Source organism: Gymnoscopelus braueri (assembly GCF_963280865.1).
Source record: "Gymnoscopelus braueri genome assembly, chromosome: 14".
In the NCBI taxonomy this organism is placed as follows: domain Eukaryota; kingdom Metazoa; phylum Chordata; class Actinopteri; order Myctophiformes; family Myctophidae; genus Gymnoscopelus; species Gymnoscopelus braueri.
Genome location: NC_137619.1, coordinates 20,573,889 through 20,586,376, shown reverse-complemented (window position 1 = coordinate 20,586,376; position 12,488 = coordinate 20,573,889).

Here is a 12,488-nt window from a genome sequence, read left to right as displayed (position 1 = left end):
TGAATCCATTGTTTATCATTCCTCAAATTGAGTCCTAGCCATAAAAGGGCATGCACTCAAGAGTTGAACTGGAAACTGTTTGGCAAGAAAGTCCAATTTCTCGCTTTGACTAGCGGAGGGAGAGCAGACCACTCAAGGCAATGAGCCAGGAGTCTTATCCTTCCTATATTAAAATTGCCTAGAGAGTCAACCGACGGTGGGTGGGTGGATGTCACAAACGTAACATGCGGACTGGCGAGGCGCACCGTTGCTCCAATCCGCACCAAACTTGGCACCAACACTGATCAGGGGTCTGCCATCAGAATAGTCACACCAGGGACCACGTGTGACAAAAGTGGTGCTAAAGGCCCCAAACTAGGTAGGTGCTCTTAGACGACCAATAGGGACCGGACATAATTGCTTAAGCCCTGCCCCTCTGTGTTCCTATTGGCTGGGCTTTCAACAGCCATAACTCCAGTTCCCAGCATGCTAAAGGCCCCTGGGACTTGGTGGGTGCTCTTAGACGGCCAATAAGGACGGGCTGTAATTTGATGATGCCCCGCCCCCTCTGTGCGTTGAGTGATTTACAATGGTAACAGGATAGGTGGGCAAGGAAGGAAGAGTGGGCACCTCTGTGTTAAATTGACATTTTTTTCCAAAATGTAAAAAAAAAAGTAAAGTACATGATTAGAACATGCTTAAACATTCGACAATTAAAGGGATACTTCACTTTAGGGCCGGGGACACATTTAAAAAAAATATTAAAAATAAATGAAAAAAGTTATGGAAAATTCATGGCCCCCTCACGCATTAGAGTGTCCTACTAATGCGTGAGTGGGCCATGAATTTTCCATAACTTTTTTCATTTATTTTTAATATTTTTTTTAAATGTGTCCCCGGCCCGAGAGTGAAGTATCCCTTTAAGGTCTAATATTCCTACAATTGCTACAAAACCTGTATATCCAGTCATTTTGGGGCATAAACAAGAAGATGAAGGATGCAATTAAGTCTGGTAATGATGTACCATGCTGGTCCGTGCATGTTCACATTATGTATACTTTACATTACATTATTCTACATTATGTACATTATACATTTTGGACAAAATAACCAATATTACATTGAGGTGCCCAGATGTCCCTAGTGCCCACCTATCCTGTCCTACAACCTTGCCTGCATTCTTTTCCATCCACGCAAGTGTGAACGTCATACCTCCATGACAGTGCTTTTCAGTGAGTGCAACTGTTGTGTTCAATATCAGTTTTTACATGAACGGAGGAGTGTTCTACAGTCGAGCTCTGTTCATGAACCTCGATCTGTTCATGTAAGAACTTCAGCTACAATATGGGTACAAGTGTGCTGTGGTGCAGAGAGAGAGAGAGAGAGAGAGGTAGTGAGAGATGGTTGAGCGATGGTCGAGTGATCATAGGTTTATATCAAGAGGTCTTTACTCAAGCGTGGTTCAGAGAGAGAGAGAGAGAGAGAGAGAGAGAGAGCCTATGACAGCAAGGCTGCCTGTACCCGTGGCGAAAACTGTTCAGTGACCAAAATACTTCCGAGCAATGTTGACATAACTAGAGAAAGGTGAAACTTAATAGGCTATATGTTGCATGGACCAACTACTGCAACTACAGTTAAAGTAGCTTCTCATCAAAAGACTAGTATTATGCTTACAGTCATCTCCCACGTGACCATGCCATCTACTTGTACTGGTAAAGAGGGCATGTGCGAACGCCTTTCCCACTGCCTGTGCCGGCAGTTCATGTTAATGTGTTTTCCAACAATGTAACGGCATTCATGTCTACACACAGCAATGTTATCGCATATTGCATATTGTCCCAAATATCGTGCAGGCATATACCTTGTCCACCCAGTGTGCAAATGACTAAAAGCGTTGCTTTGCCCCCACAGGCCACCAAGAGAACAACAACTTCTGCTCGGTCAACATCAACATCGGCCCTGGAGACAGTGAGTGGTTCTCTGTACACGAGAACTACTGGCATGATATCAGCGACTTCTGTAAAAAGTGAGTTTGATTGGCGGCACAGAGTCGCATATCATTGCTGTCAGGTGGAAACGTACATTTTCAGGAAATGGGAAAAAAGAACCTGTGTTCCAAATGGATCCAGTGTAGTTATTATTTTGGTCAAAAGCTCTTGTTAAGACTTTTCATTGGTTACATTTTTACAAAACCCTCAGACAGACTTAATCACTTTTATGTTCTAAAAATGTCAGAAATAGGACTTTTAGGAATCGCTATTTTTTGAACTACAGTGTTGTACAACATTCATTTACAGAAAAACACAAACATTTTGAATATGGAGATTCTGACCGACGGAAACGATATGAAAACAACCTGATCTTTTAAAAATAAATCCTACTGTAGATGAGCGGACCCCCCCCCCCCCCCTACATAACTCTTAACTCCACTCCTCCTATTTCCGCTCAGGCATGGAGTGAACTACCTGACAGGGTCCTGGTGGCCGGTTCTGGAGGACCTCTACAACATAGCTCTACAAGGCCAACATCCCGGTGTACCGGTTCATCCAGAGACCCGGGGATCTGGTGTGGATCAACACCGGGACGGTTCACTGGGTGCAGGCTGTGGGCTGGTGCAATAACACCAGCCACAGTTGGCCCTCTCAACGGTGAGCAGGCCCTCTCAATACATCCACCGTTGCCGGATTGTTTGTGAGAAACAAGCAGACAGCAAAATGAGATGATATAGCATCAAAATAAATTGAACCACTTTAACCCTATACGTGCAGTGGCTATAGACGATCTGCAAGCTCACAACGTGTCGCTATTAAAAATAATTCATGAGTAAAATGTGGAATCTTTCTTTCTTTCTTTCTTTCTTTCTTTCTGTTCTTTCCTGCTGTTTGTGACCAGCGAGAACAACAGCAGGAAGACGTACGTGGTGCACTGTGAGGACTGCGCCCGGAAGCTGAACCCCACTCTGTCCAACGTGGTGGTGCTGGAACAGTACCGCATGGAGGAGCTCATGAACACATACGATGCCTTCAAGAACCCGGTAAGCCCCTGAAAAAAATGCCATTAGGACGCCATCAAGGCACCGCCAAAATACATTTTAGTCGACCAAATCAACCGTAGATTTAGTCAACTAAAACTAGACAAAAACTAAAACATTTCAGGTGACTAAAATATGACTAAAACTAAATGGAATTTTATTCAAAAGACTATGACTAAAACTAAATAAAAATGTGCTGTCAAAATCAACACTGGTGCGTTGTGCGGCAAACGGAGTGAGATGTACTGTAGAGAAAAGGGGTTATAATTTCAAATTGAAATTATTGTTAAATAGCTCTATATTCCAATAGTAGTAGAGTAGTTGCTATAGGGTTTTTGTTCAATAACGGGGGTCACACTGCCTCTCCAACTCTGGCTGTTTGAAAATAGCAGATCTACAAGCTCACATGAGCACTTTATATATTTAATCAGATTTTCTTTTTAAAGGAATAGGTTAAAAAAAAAACACCACACCAACAAACTGGAAGATGACTACTAATGCAGAAAGAGCAATGTCTAATAATGTTTTTATTTCCTGACAAGTGAGAGTATTCTGTCTGTCTGAGGTAACAGTTCCAGCAGAGAATCCATCTTCCCACATCAGCCACTGACCTCTGGGGAATCCTGAGGCGTTCCATGGCCAGTGTAGAGATATAATCTCTACTGGTCCTTGGTCTACACTGTCACTGTGAACCACATTATGTTTTTGTGTATCTTTTTCATCTGCATTTTATATGCTTGAATCCGTTGCCACTTGCAGTGTATTTTATGTATTTGTTTATTTGTTTATGTGTTTATTTATTTATAGTGGGATCACAGTTTGTTTCTCTTTTTATAGGGCTATGTTATGTTTTCAGTTATTGTTGGCAGTCATGGCAGCAGGGGCGGGCTGGGGGGGGGGTCCGTTTTGTCAAGGGGGGGGGGGGGGGGGGCGTTTCACTGTTTTAACCCAGCAACCCTATCTGCTGAAAAGCATCCCAGCCCAGTCATTAACGTAACTAATAATTGGGCCGCGCGACCCGGAAATGACCGTAATAATCCTAAAACGAGAGCAATTTTTTTTTTTTTTTTATGTGGCCGACCGGCCGTTTGCCCTGTCTTGGCGGCCTGGAATGGCGCGGCCGTTCTGGAATTGTCCGAAATTTCCCGGTGGTCAGCACGTCCCTGCATGGCAGCCAGTTCCCACCTGATGTCATGTGTGAGTTCAGACTGCTCCAAACCGTACTGAATAACTGCTAGCTTGCATAACATCTTCAGATTAGGACTTAAATCTAAGATATACACATCATTATATATGTTGTATTCTCTAAAGAGGATGATACAATCTCCCACCATGCAAAAACCCATCCAATATTTCCAACATGGGGCTTTCCCTTTGGGCTCAATCTTCTTCCATGAGAAGGTCTGTGGATTGAAGTTCCACACATCATTTAAGGACTTGTTGCTGTTGTTGCCACCACACATGTACAGCTCTCCATTGTAGGCAAAGGCTGAATGACTACAGCGTGCTTCTGGAAGAATCTGTGCAGAAGGTGTGCTCCGCCAGTAGTTGGTCTCTGTGTCAAACACTGTGATGTTGTTGTAACAGTATCCCTGGCCCCCCCAGCCCCCAAATACAAACATTTTTGTCCCGATGATGGTGGCAGAGTGACCTTTTAATACGGGTGGTGGAGTGCCTCTGGTGTTAATTAAAGACCAGACCATTGTGGTGGTGTCCAACCTATACATGTCATTAAGGTATCCAGTCAGCTTGGTCTTTCCTCCATGAATATACATGACCTTCCTCAAGACACAGGCTGAGTGGTCCTGCCTCGCCTCTGGAACAGTCCCAGAAATATTGGGTTTGGACCATCTGTGGTTGTCAACATCAAATGCATAAAGGATGTTACAGTAGAAAGGATATCCCCCCCAGATGTAGACAATTTCTTCTACCAGAACAGCTGTGTGCCTATAGCGCACGCAGGGAACCTCAAGGGGACGTTCTCCTCTTCCATTTGTCCATGGGGGCAACTTCCTCCAGCGTAGAGACACTGTGTTGAAGATGTGGACATCAATCGGAGCACTGTATCTCGTGTTACCGTAACCACTGTATCCTCCAAATGAGTACACCTTGCGTCCGACTACCACATTAACTGAGTACTGACAGTAATTCATATGTCCTCCTTTCGGATGTATCGTCCAGTGAAACATTTCACACACCAGCACCACTTTGTGAATCAGTGCAACTAATTTACATAAAAGGTTGTTAGAAGGCAGGCGAATACCAATATAGAAACTCTTAATCGGCTGGCTCGTTATCCAAATCTGGAAGCCACTTATGAGAATATGTGTCAGGCTATCGGCTAGATTATTGCTGGAATCTCTTGATGCTTCTCTCTCTGTTAGTTAACGTTGCTCGGAGTCGATGCTGGAACTGTGTCCAACTAAGGCACGTTGAGCCTTTTATACTGTTTAGCTGTGGCCCTAATGTCCCTTCGATGATGTCAGGTAGTGTCAGACATCTCCATATATGGGTCAGCCTACGTCGGTTATGCCCGAATATGGGACTGTGCCGTCAGTCCTGGACGTGACGGTTATCTCTATATAGAGCAATTTTATTTATTTTTTTATGTGGCCCACCGGCCGTTTGCCCTGTCTTGGCGGCCTGGGCAGATCTGGGTAAAAGGTTGCTGATGTCAGACTCCGTATATATGACACGCGTTCAGGTATCTATGACGACTTTGTAAGTTGATAGTCTCCATTTATGGGGATCTCCGTATATATGACACGCGTTCAGGTATCTATGACTACTTTGTAAGTTGATAGTCTCCATTTATGGGGATCTCCATATATAGGCTAGTGCTGGCAAATATGCCTTGAATGTTTTCTACAGCCGCCCCACGGATTTCCGATTGAAATACGTAAAAATCCGAGAACATTTCCTTGCAGTTCAAGGCAGAGCTCATCAGCGACCGATCAGAGTTCGGCACACAGGGTACGATACTCGAGGCCTGAACGGCAGTCCCATAGGGTGACTCGTTCAAGGCAGAGTTCCAGTTCCTCCACGACCTATCAGGGTTCGGCACGCAGGAGACGACGCTCGAGGCCTGAACGGCAGTCCCAGAGGGTGACCCGTTCAAGGCAGAGCTCATCAGCGACCGATCAGAGTCCGGCACGCAGGGTACGATACTCGAGGCCTGAACGAGAACCCCAGTTGAGCGGCGACATGGCCCTCCAGGGGAGACTCTCTATCGGGGACCGGTACCCATCATACCGGTGTTCGCCTCTCCGGATCCTAGAGAATTTGCAAGATTAAAGGGAGCATTGGATGATGCATTCCCTCCCAACACCTCAGAACAATTCAGGTTCCGCATTCTATGCGACCATCTGAAGCTTGAAGAAGCCCTCCTGGTGGCAGAGTCCTACGTAGACTCATCGCGCCCCTACTCGGAGACTATGGCAGCCCTAGCGGAGCAATTCGGGCAGCCTCATCAAGTGGCGATGCAGGGTATGGTGGAGCTCATTCAGGGACCCAGCATTAGGAATGGAGACACTGAGGCATTCCGAACCTTTGCTCTGAAGGTCTGAGGTTTGGTGGCTCTACTATCAAAATCCGGGAGAGCAGGAAGAGCGGAGCTGAAATGTGGAACTTATGTCATCCAGCTCTTAGCTAGGCTGCCGTCGGATTTAAGGGTAACATTCGAAAAGTCCGCCCATACGAAACGGATTCGGACCCCGTCCCTACCGGACCTGGCAGAATGGCTCTTGTTTGAAACAAAGATGCGACGTAGAGGAGAGCAGTATAAGAGAGGCTCGACACATCTCAGCTGGCCTGTTCCAGAGCGACTCCGAGAAACATCAATTCCCTTTCAGAGTACCAGGAGATTGGCTGGCCTTACAACCCAGTTAATCACGGATTGCATATTCAGGACGACTAGTTGGCCTTACAACCCAGCTAGGCCTTCACAGCGGCTCTTGAGCCCGGTTCTAAACAACCAGCCGATTATCAGTTTTATAGTAAAGGTCACTTAAAGTTCTTCCAGTCTATCCTGACATCTGTGCCTCTTGTGTCTCTTATAGTGACTGTAGAATACAGAATAGGGTAATAGGTGTTGTATAAAGTGTTTTCCATGTTGTATTGTTGTTGAAGAGCAGGTTGGATGGATTTCATTGATCCGTCCCACACAGACTGGGGGCCCTTTAATGGGCTGAAGTTGCTAAAGCCACTAATTTGGGATTTAGGACAAGGCAAGGGGCGTTCTCCCGCAACAGTTGCTATTTTGGGACCTGCTTTACCCGCAAAACACATGCACCCGTTACATTATGCATAGGTGTGGTTTGAGCATTACAATAATAAAACCAATCACCGTGCCAGATGCCATTGCCTTTAACACATTCACTGCCAGAGGTTGTCTATAACAGGCTGCAGCCACTGCCAGGGTCTTTGACCATTCTGATTAATCTTTGAGGACCCACAGAATATGTTGTGCTATGACTTTTTTAGCTATTGGTAGTTGAATACAGCTTGATTTCACAAACAAGACCAGGAGACCTGGTTCTGCCAGACCCAGAATAAATTCCTAGTACTTTATAAGATCAGAGCACTACGTCACGCCGGACTTCACATGACGTGTCAGCCTGTGTCCCTTTTATGCCCATGTATGGAGAAGAAAGGGACAGACCGAGGTCCCTTTTATGCCCATGTATGTAGGCTGTCTGTCCCTTTTATACAGCCGGTCTTTTTCGCCCATGTATGGACGAAACGGTCTTTTTCGCCCATGTATGGAGAAGACATTGCAGAGCCTCATGTAGGCCGACCCTCTGGGTCTGGCAAAAAAACTGCTGTTATTATAGCGTAGCTTCGTAAGGTACTTACTATGGGATATCATCGCCCTCTAGCGATGCACAGAGCAACAACAGGACTCCCGAACTCCAATGTTCATTGGATAGGGTCGTGTGAGGCAAACCCGGAAGAGGGTTGGGGTATAAATACCCTTGCGTCACATGAGCACTCCCTCTTCTTCCACTCTGCTATGCGACTGCACACGGAGCCAACTAGCAATCTACGGAGAAACTACGAAATCCAACAAAACCCAGAGCGAGGGCATTAACGTGCAACTCTACGGGCGCTTTCGTTTAATTTGTTTCAGTTATTTAACTCTCCCGAGTTCCATTACTTCGATTTATTTATTTATTTCCTGTCCTCTCCGTTTTCTCGAGCCACGAGGCGCTACACGCTAAGCTAACGGCTAGGCTAAGTAGCCTTTGTTTCACCTCGTGTTCGACGGAGAAAGAAGATGGAGGCGCCTCGCCCGTGTGCGATGCGAGGATGCTCATCCCGGACCTTGCTGATGGCTCCACTGGCACGTGGGGCCGAGTGGAGAGGAGGGCCCATAGCCCCCATGCTAGTGCTAGCTGCTGGCGTCCGTGGTGCCTTGCGCGGGGGGACGTCGCAGTCAGCAGCCAGTCCCAAGACAGCGACGCCCTCGTCTTCTCCCCCACCACCTCCATCGCCGCCTGGGGAGACACAGCCACTCCGGACGGCACAGCCACAGCGGAGCCGAGGATGAGGACGAGGCCCTCATCGTGGTGGTGGACAAGGACGAGGATGTAGGCCTCACATCCTACCAACAGTCTCAGGAGGTAACGATGACCAGCCCGGGTCCTCCTGACCCTGAACCGACACCGGAGCCGGTGGTAGCTCCAGTGATCCCAAGCCAGGCGGAGGGATCCTGGGAGCCCGTCTCCGTCGTGCTCAAAAGGGCCATCGCCAGATGCGGCCTGGCGCAGCCCATGGAGCCAGCGAAGCTCTCCATCGGGGTCCCGATACCGGAGTTTCAAGGCCTGACTCCCCTCCCCCCAGAGAGATCGAGTCCAAGTTGCTTCCAGGTAAGGTAATTACAGTAATGCTGACTGATGGTCAAAGCCATGTTAAAAAGAACTTTCAGTACAGTTTTGAATGTGCCTTTATTTACATTTGGAGCTTATGGTAATGTTATGGTAGTTATTCTTTCACAAAATATGGAAAACTAACAGAGTATTTTTGTTTGTGTTTTTTGTACTGTCTTGTCAGTTCTTACGTTGGTCTTTGGATTTTAATAAATTCACAATCATCAGTTCAAGTCTTGACCATCTTTCGGCGGGGGCCGCTACACACGCCACGCTCTACAAGGCCTCGGCAACGGCTGCCAAGATCATGAACGTGGGGTCGCTGTTCCAGGGCTCCGCCGCAGCCAAGCTCGAGGAGCTGGAGACTCGGCCCCTGGACGAAAACAAATCAGCAGCGCAGATGCACGCCGACTCCGTCGCCGATGCCGTGGAGCTCGCGAGGCTGGTCCAGCTCGCGATTCTCTGCTCATGCAACGCCCTGATGTGGACGGGCCGAGCCATGGCTCTCACCGCAGACTTGGAGAGACTCCAGTGGCTCGACCTCGCTTCCGGATGCAAGGACATATTGACCACAGGTCTCAGGGGCCTTCCACTCAAGCCGGACAACCTGTTCGACACCGCAGCCGACCTGATCACCAGGACCAAGGCAGTGGAGAAAGAACTCGAGGAGACAGCCGCAGGCCTCCTCTCCGCCCCCACTGCGGCCAGGCCGCGTCAGCAGGGGGCTGCGGGTGGCAAGCGCACCTCTGGACGCAAACATGGCGCGTCCAGAGCGTCCTCCACCAGAGCCAGCTCCTGGGAGCGCCCACAAGGCTCTTGCGGTGCTCAGGACGTCAGGCGCAAGGATGAGAAACGAGCTCCTCCGCCTACCCCCTCACCTAGGCCCCAGCGCAAGGACAGCGGGCCCAGTCGCAGGGGGAGGCAGAGTAAGTGACACTCATTTCCCGGTCTTACCGGGCCCCCAGCTGATTACCCCGTCACGGCCACTTGGCCGGCATCATGCTGTCCTCTGCATACTTTCATGAGCCCTCAGCGTTCGCTATGTCCCCCAAAGAGGGGCGACATCCCAAACACTGTAGGGACAGTTCCTGTGCATGCTGTAAACATTGTGAATCAAATGCAGGTAAAGAAACCTTTGCTTATGAATCAAATGTATCCTTTTCCTTGTGTAAAAAGGGGGCTCTTTGCAGACAAAACTTTAATTCCAGCTGCGCCAGAGCAGTTCCTTCTTCCGCCCGGCAGAGGGCGGCAAAACGCCTCTGGCGGTCGGCAGAAGGACAAAATGGCCGCCTCTCCCAGCCTCTCCAAAATGGCGGAGGAGAGGCGGATGTTTACGTCCCAAAGAGCCCCGGTGTTACATCAGCGAAACTCCCCAGGGGAACAATGTTTTCGCTCCGGTTAGCAACACCGCACGAAAGGTCCGTTCCCCTCGACCTCACCAGCATGGTGGACGAGGTACGACGGAAGCCACATCAGAGAACCCCGGTGTCGCTGCATCAACACTCCCCAGGGGCAAGGGGAGTTTTGATCCGGGTAAGTACAACACCGCGACAGGGTTCCGATGCTACGTCACGCAGAGCGACGGCGCCCCCGGTTTCCTTGGAAACGGGCGAGCGCGCTGTGACAATACCGACATTAGCCCAGCTAGCGCTAACGAGCAATGCTACAGGGCGGATGTCGACGGAGTGCGGGATCCCCCGTCTACGTCACAGGCTTCCCCCACTATCGGACGGTCAGAGCCCGACGGGGCAGGTGACGTCAGCAGCCCCCACCATCCCCTCGAATCCTCTCGCTCAATGCTTTTCCCAGTGGAAAGCTTGCCAGCCGAATCCTTGGGTGCTGCGCACCGTGCTAAAAGGATACAGGCTGCAATTCGCGAGTAAACCTCCACTAACAACCAAAGTAGTGTTCTTCCACGCGTCGGGCCAAGCGGCCATAACGCTGAGGGAAGAGGTTTTGGCTCTCCTGAGCAAGGGTGCAATCAGGGAATTATCTCCGGTTCAGAACCGGCTGGGTTTTTATTCGGAGTACTTCCTGGTGAAAAAGAAAGGGGGGGGGCGTAAGACCTATTCTGAACCTGAAGGGTTTGAACAGATTTCTAAAGGTCTTCAACTTTCGAGTGCTCACAACGGCAACGTTGCTGCAAACGATACGTCAAGGGGATTGGTGGACGAGTATAGATCTCAAGGATGCCTATTTTTTTCCGTTTGGCATGTCACTGAGCCCCCAGGTTTTCGTGAAATGCACGGAGGCGGCGATAGCCCCACTGCGGCAGCAGGGTCTGCGGGCAGCGGGCTCGAGGGAGGAGGTTGCGCGGCACACGGAGATGGCCATTACGCACCTCCAGTCCCTGGGATTCACAATCAACGCTCAGAAGAGCGTCTTGATTCCTTCCCAACAGACCGTCTTCGTGGGGATATCCTTGGATTCCACCACGATGATGGCGCGCCTGTCCCAGGAAAGGATAACGGGCTTCTTGGCATGTGTGCGCTCCCTGCACCTGGGGCGCCGGGTCGCGTACAGGACATGCATGCAAGCAGCGGGTCTCATGGCCTCGGCCATACATCTGATCCAGTTTGGCAGATTCTACATGAGACCTTTCCAGAGATGGATGCGGTCTCTGAGGATACCGCACTCCATGGGCTCTCGGAAAGTGGTAGTATCACCACGCTGTGTAGCGCCACTAGAACCGTGGACACATGCAACCTTCTTATCCGAAGGGGTCAAGATAGGCGCAGTTGTGTCCTGGAAGGTGATCACCACGGACGCCAGCCTCTCAGGATGGGCGGCTGTCCACGAAGGCTACTCAGCCCGGGGGTTGTGGGACTCCTCTCTGAGGAGGGCCCATATCAACTACCTGGAGCTGCTGGGTGTCTTCCTCGCTCTCAAACGCTTCGAGAGCCGCATCGTGGGGTGTCATGTCCTGGTCAGAACGGACAATACCACAACGATGTGTTATGTCAACAAACAAGGAGGCTTGGGTTCCCTTGTATTGGACAGACTGGCGCGCGAGCTGACGCTCTGGAGCGTACAACGCCTAGCCTCGCTGCGCGCCACCCATGTACCGGGCCACCTGAACAGCGGGGCGGACCTGCTGTCCAGAGGGGGGCTCCGGTACGGGGACTGGTCGCTTTGCCAGAAGGCAGTAGATCTAATCTGGGCCCGGTTCGGCCGGGCCCAGGTCGATCTATTTGCATCCAAGGAGAACGCGAAGTGCTCGCGGTTCTTCTCGATGAAGGGCAAGGACCAGTCCTTGGGAGTAGACGCTCTAGCGCACGAGTGGCCGAGCGGTCTGCTCTACGCCTTTCCGGTCTTAGACCTGATCCCTCTAACCTTGGAGAGGATCAGGACCGGGACGGGATGGTTTTGCTGGAGATCTCTCCCCTCCTCTACGACGAGCCGTGGCCTCTCCCCCTGTTCAGGGACCTCCTGAGACAAGGGGGGAACGAGGTTTTCCACGAGGATCCCCAGAGACTGGACCTGTGGGTTTACCCCGTGAGAGGTCGAGTCTGAGCTCGCAAGGGCTGCCCCCTGCAGTGGTAGCCACCATACAGGGGGCTAGAGCAGATTCTACCAGACGTCAGTACAACGTCAGGTGGAATATGTTTGAA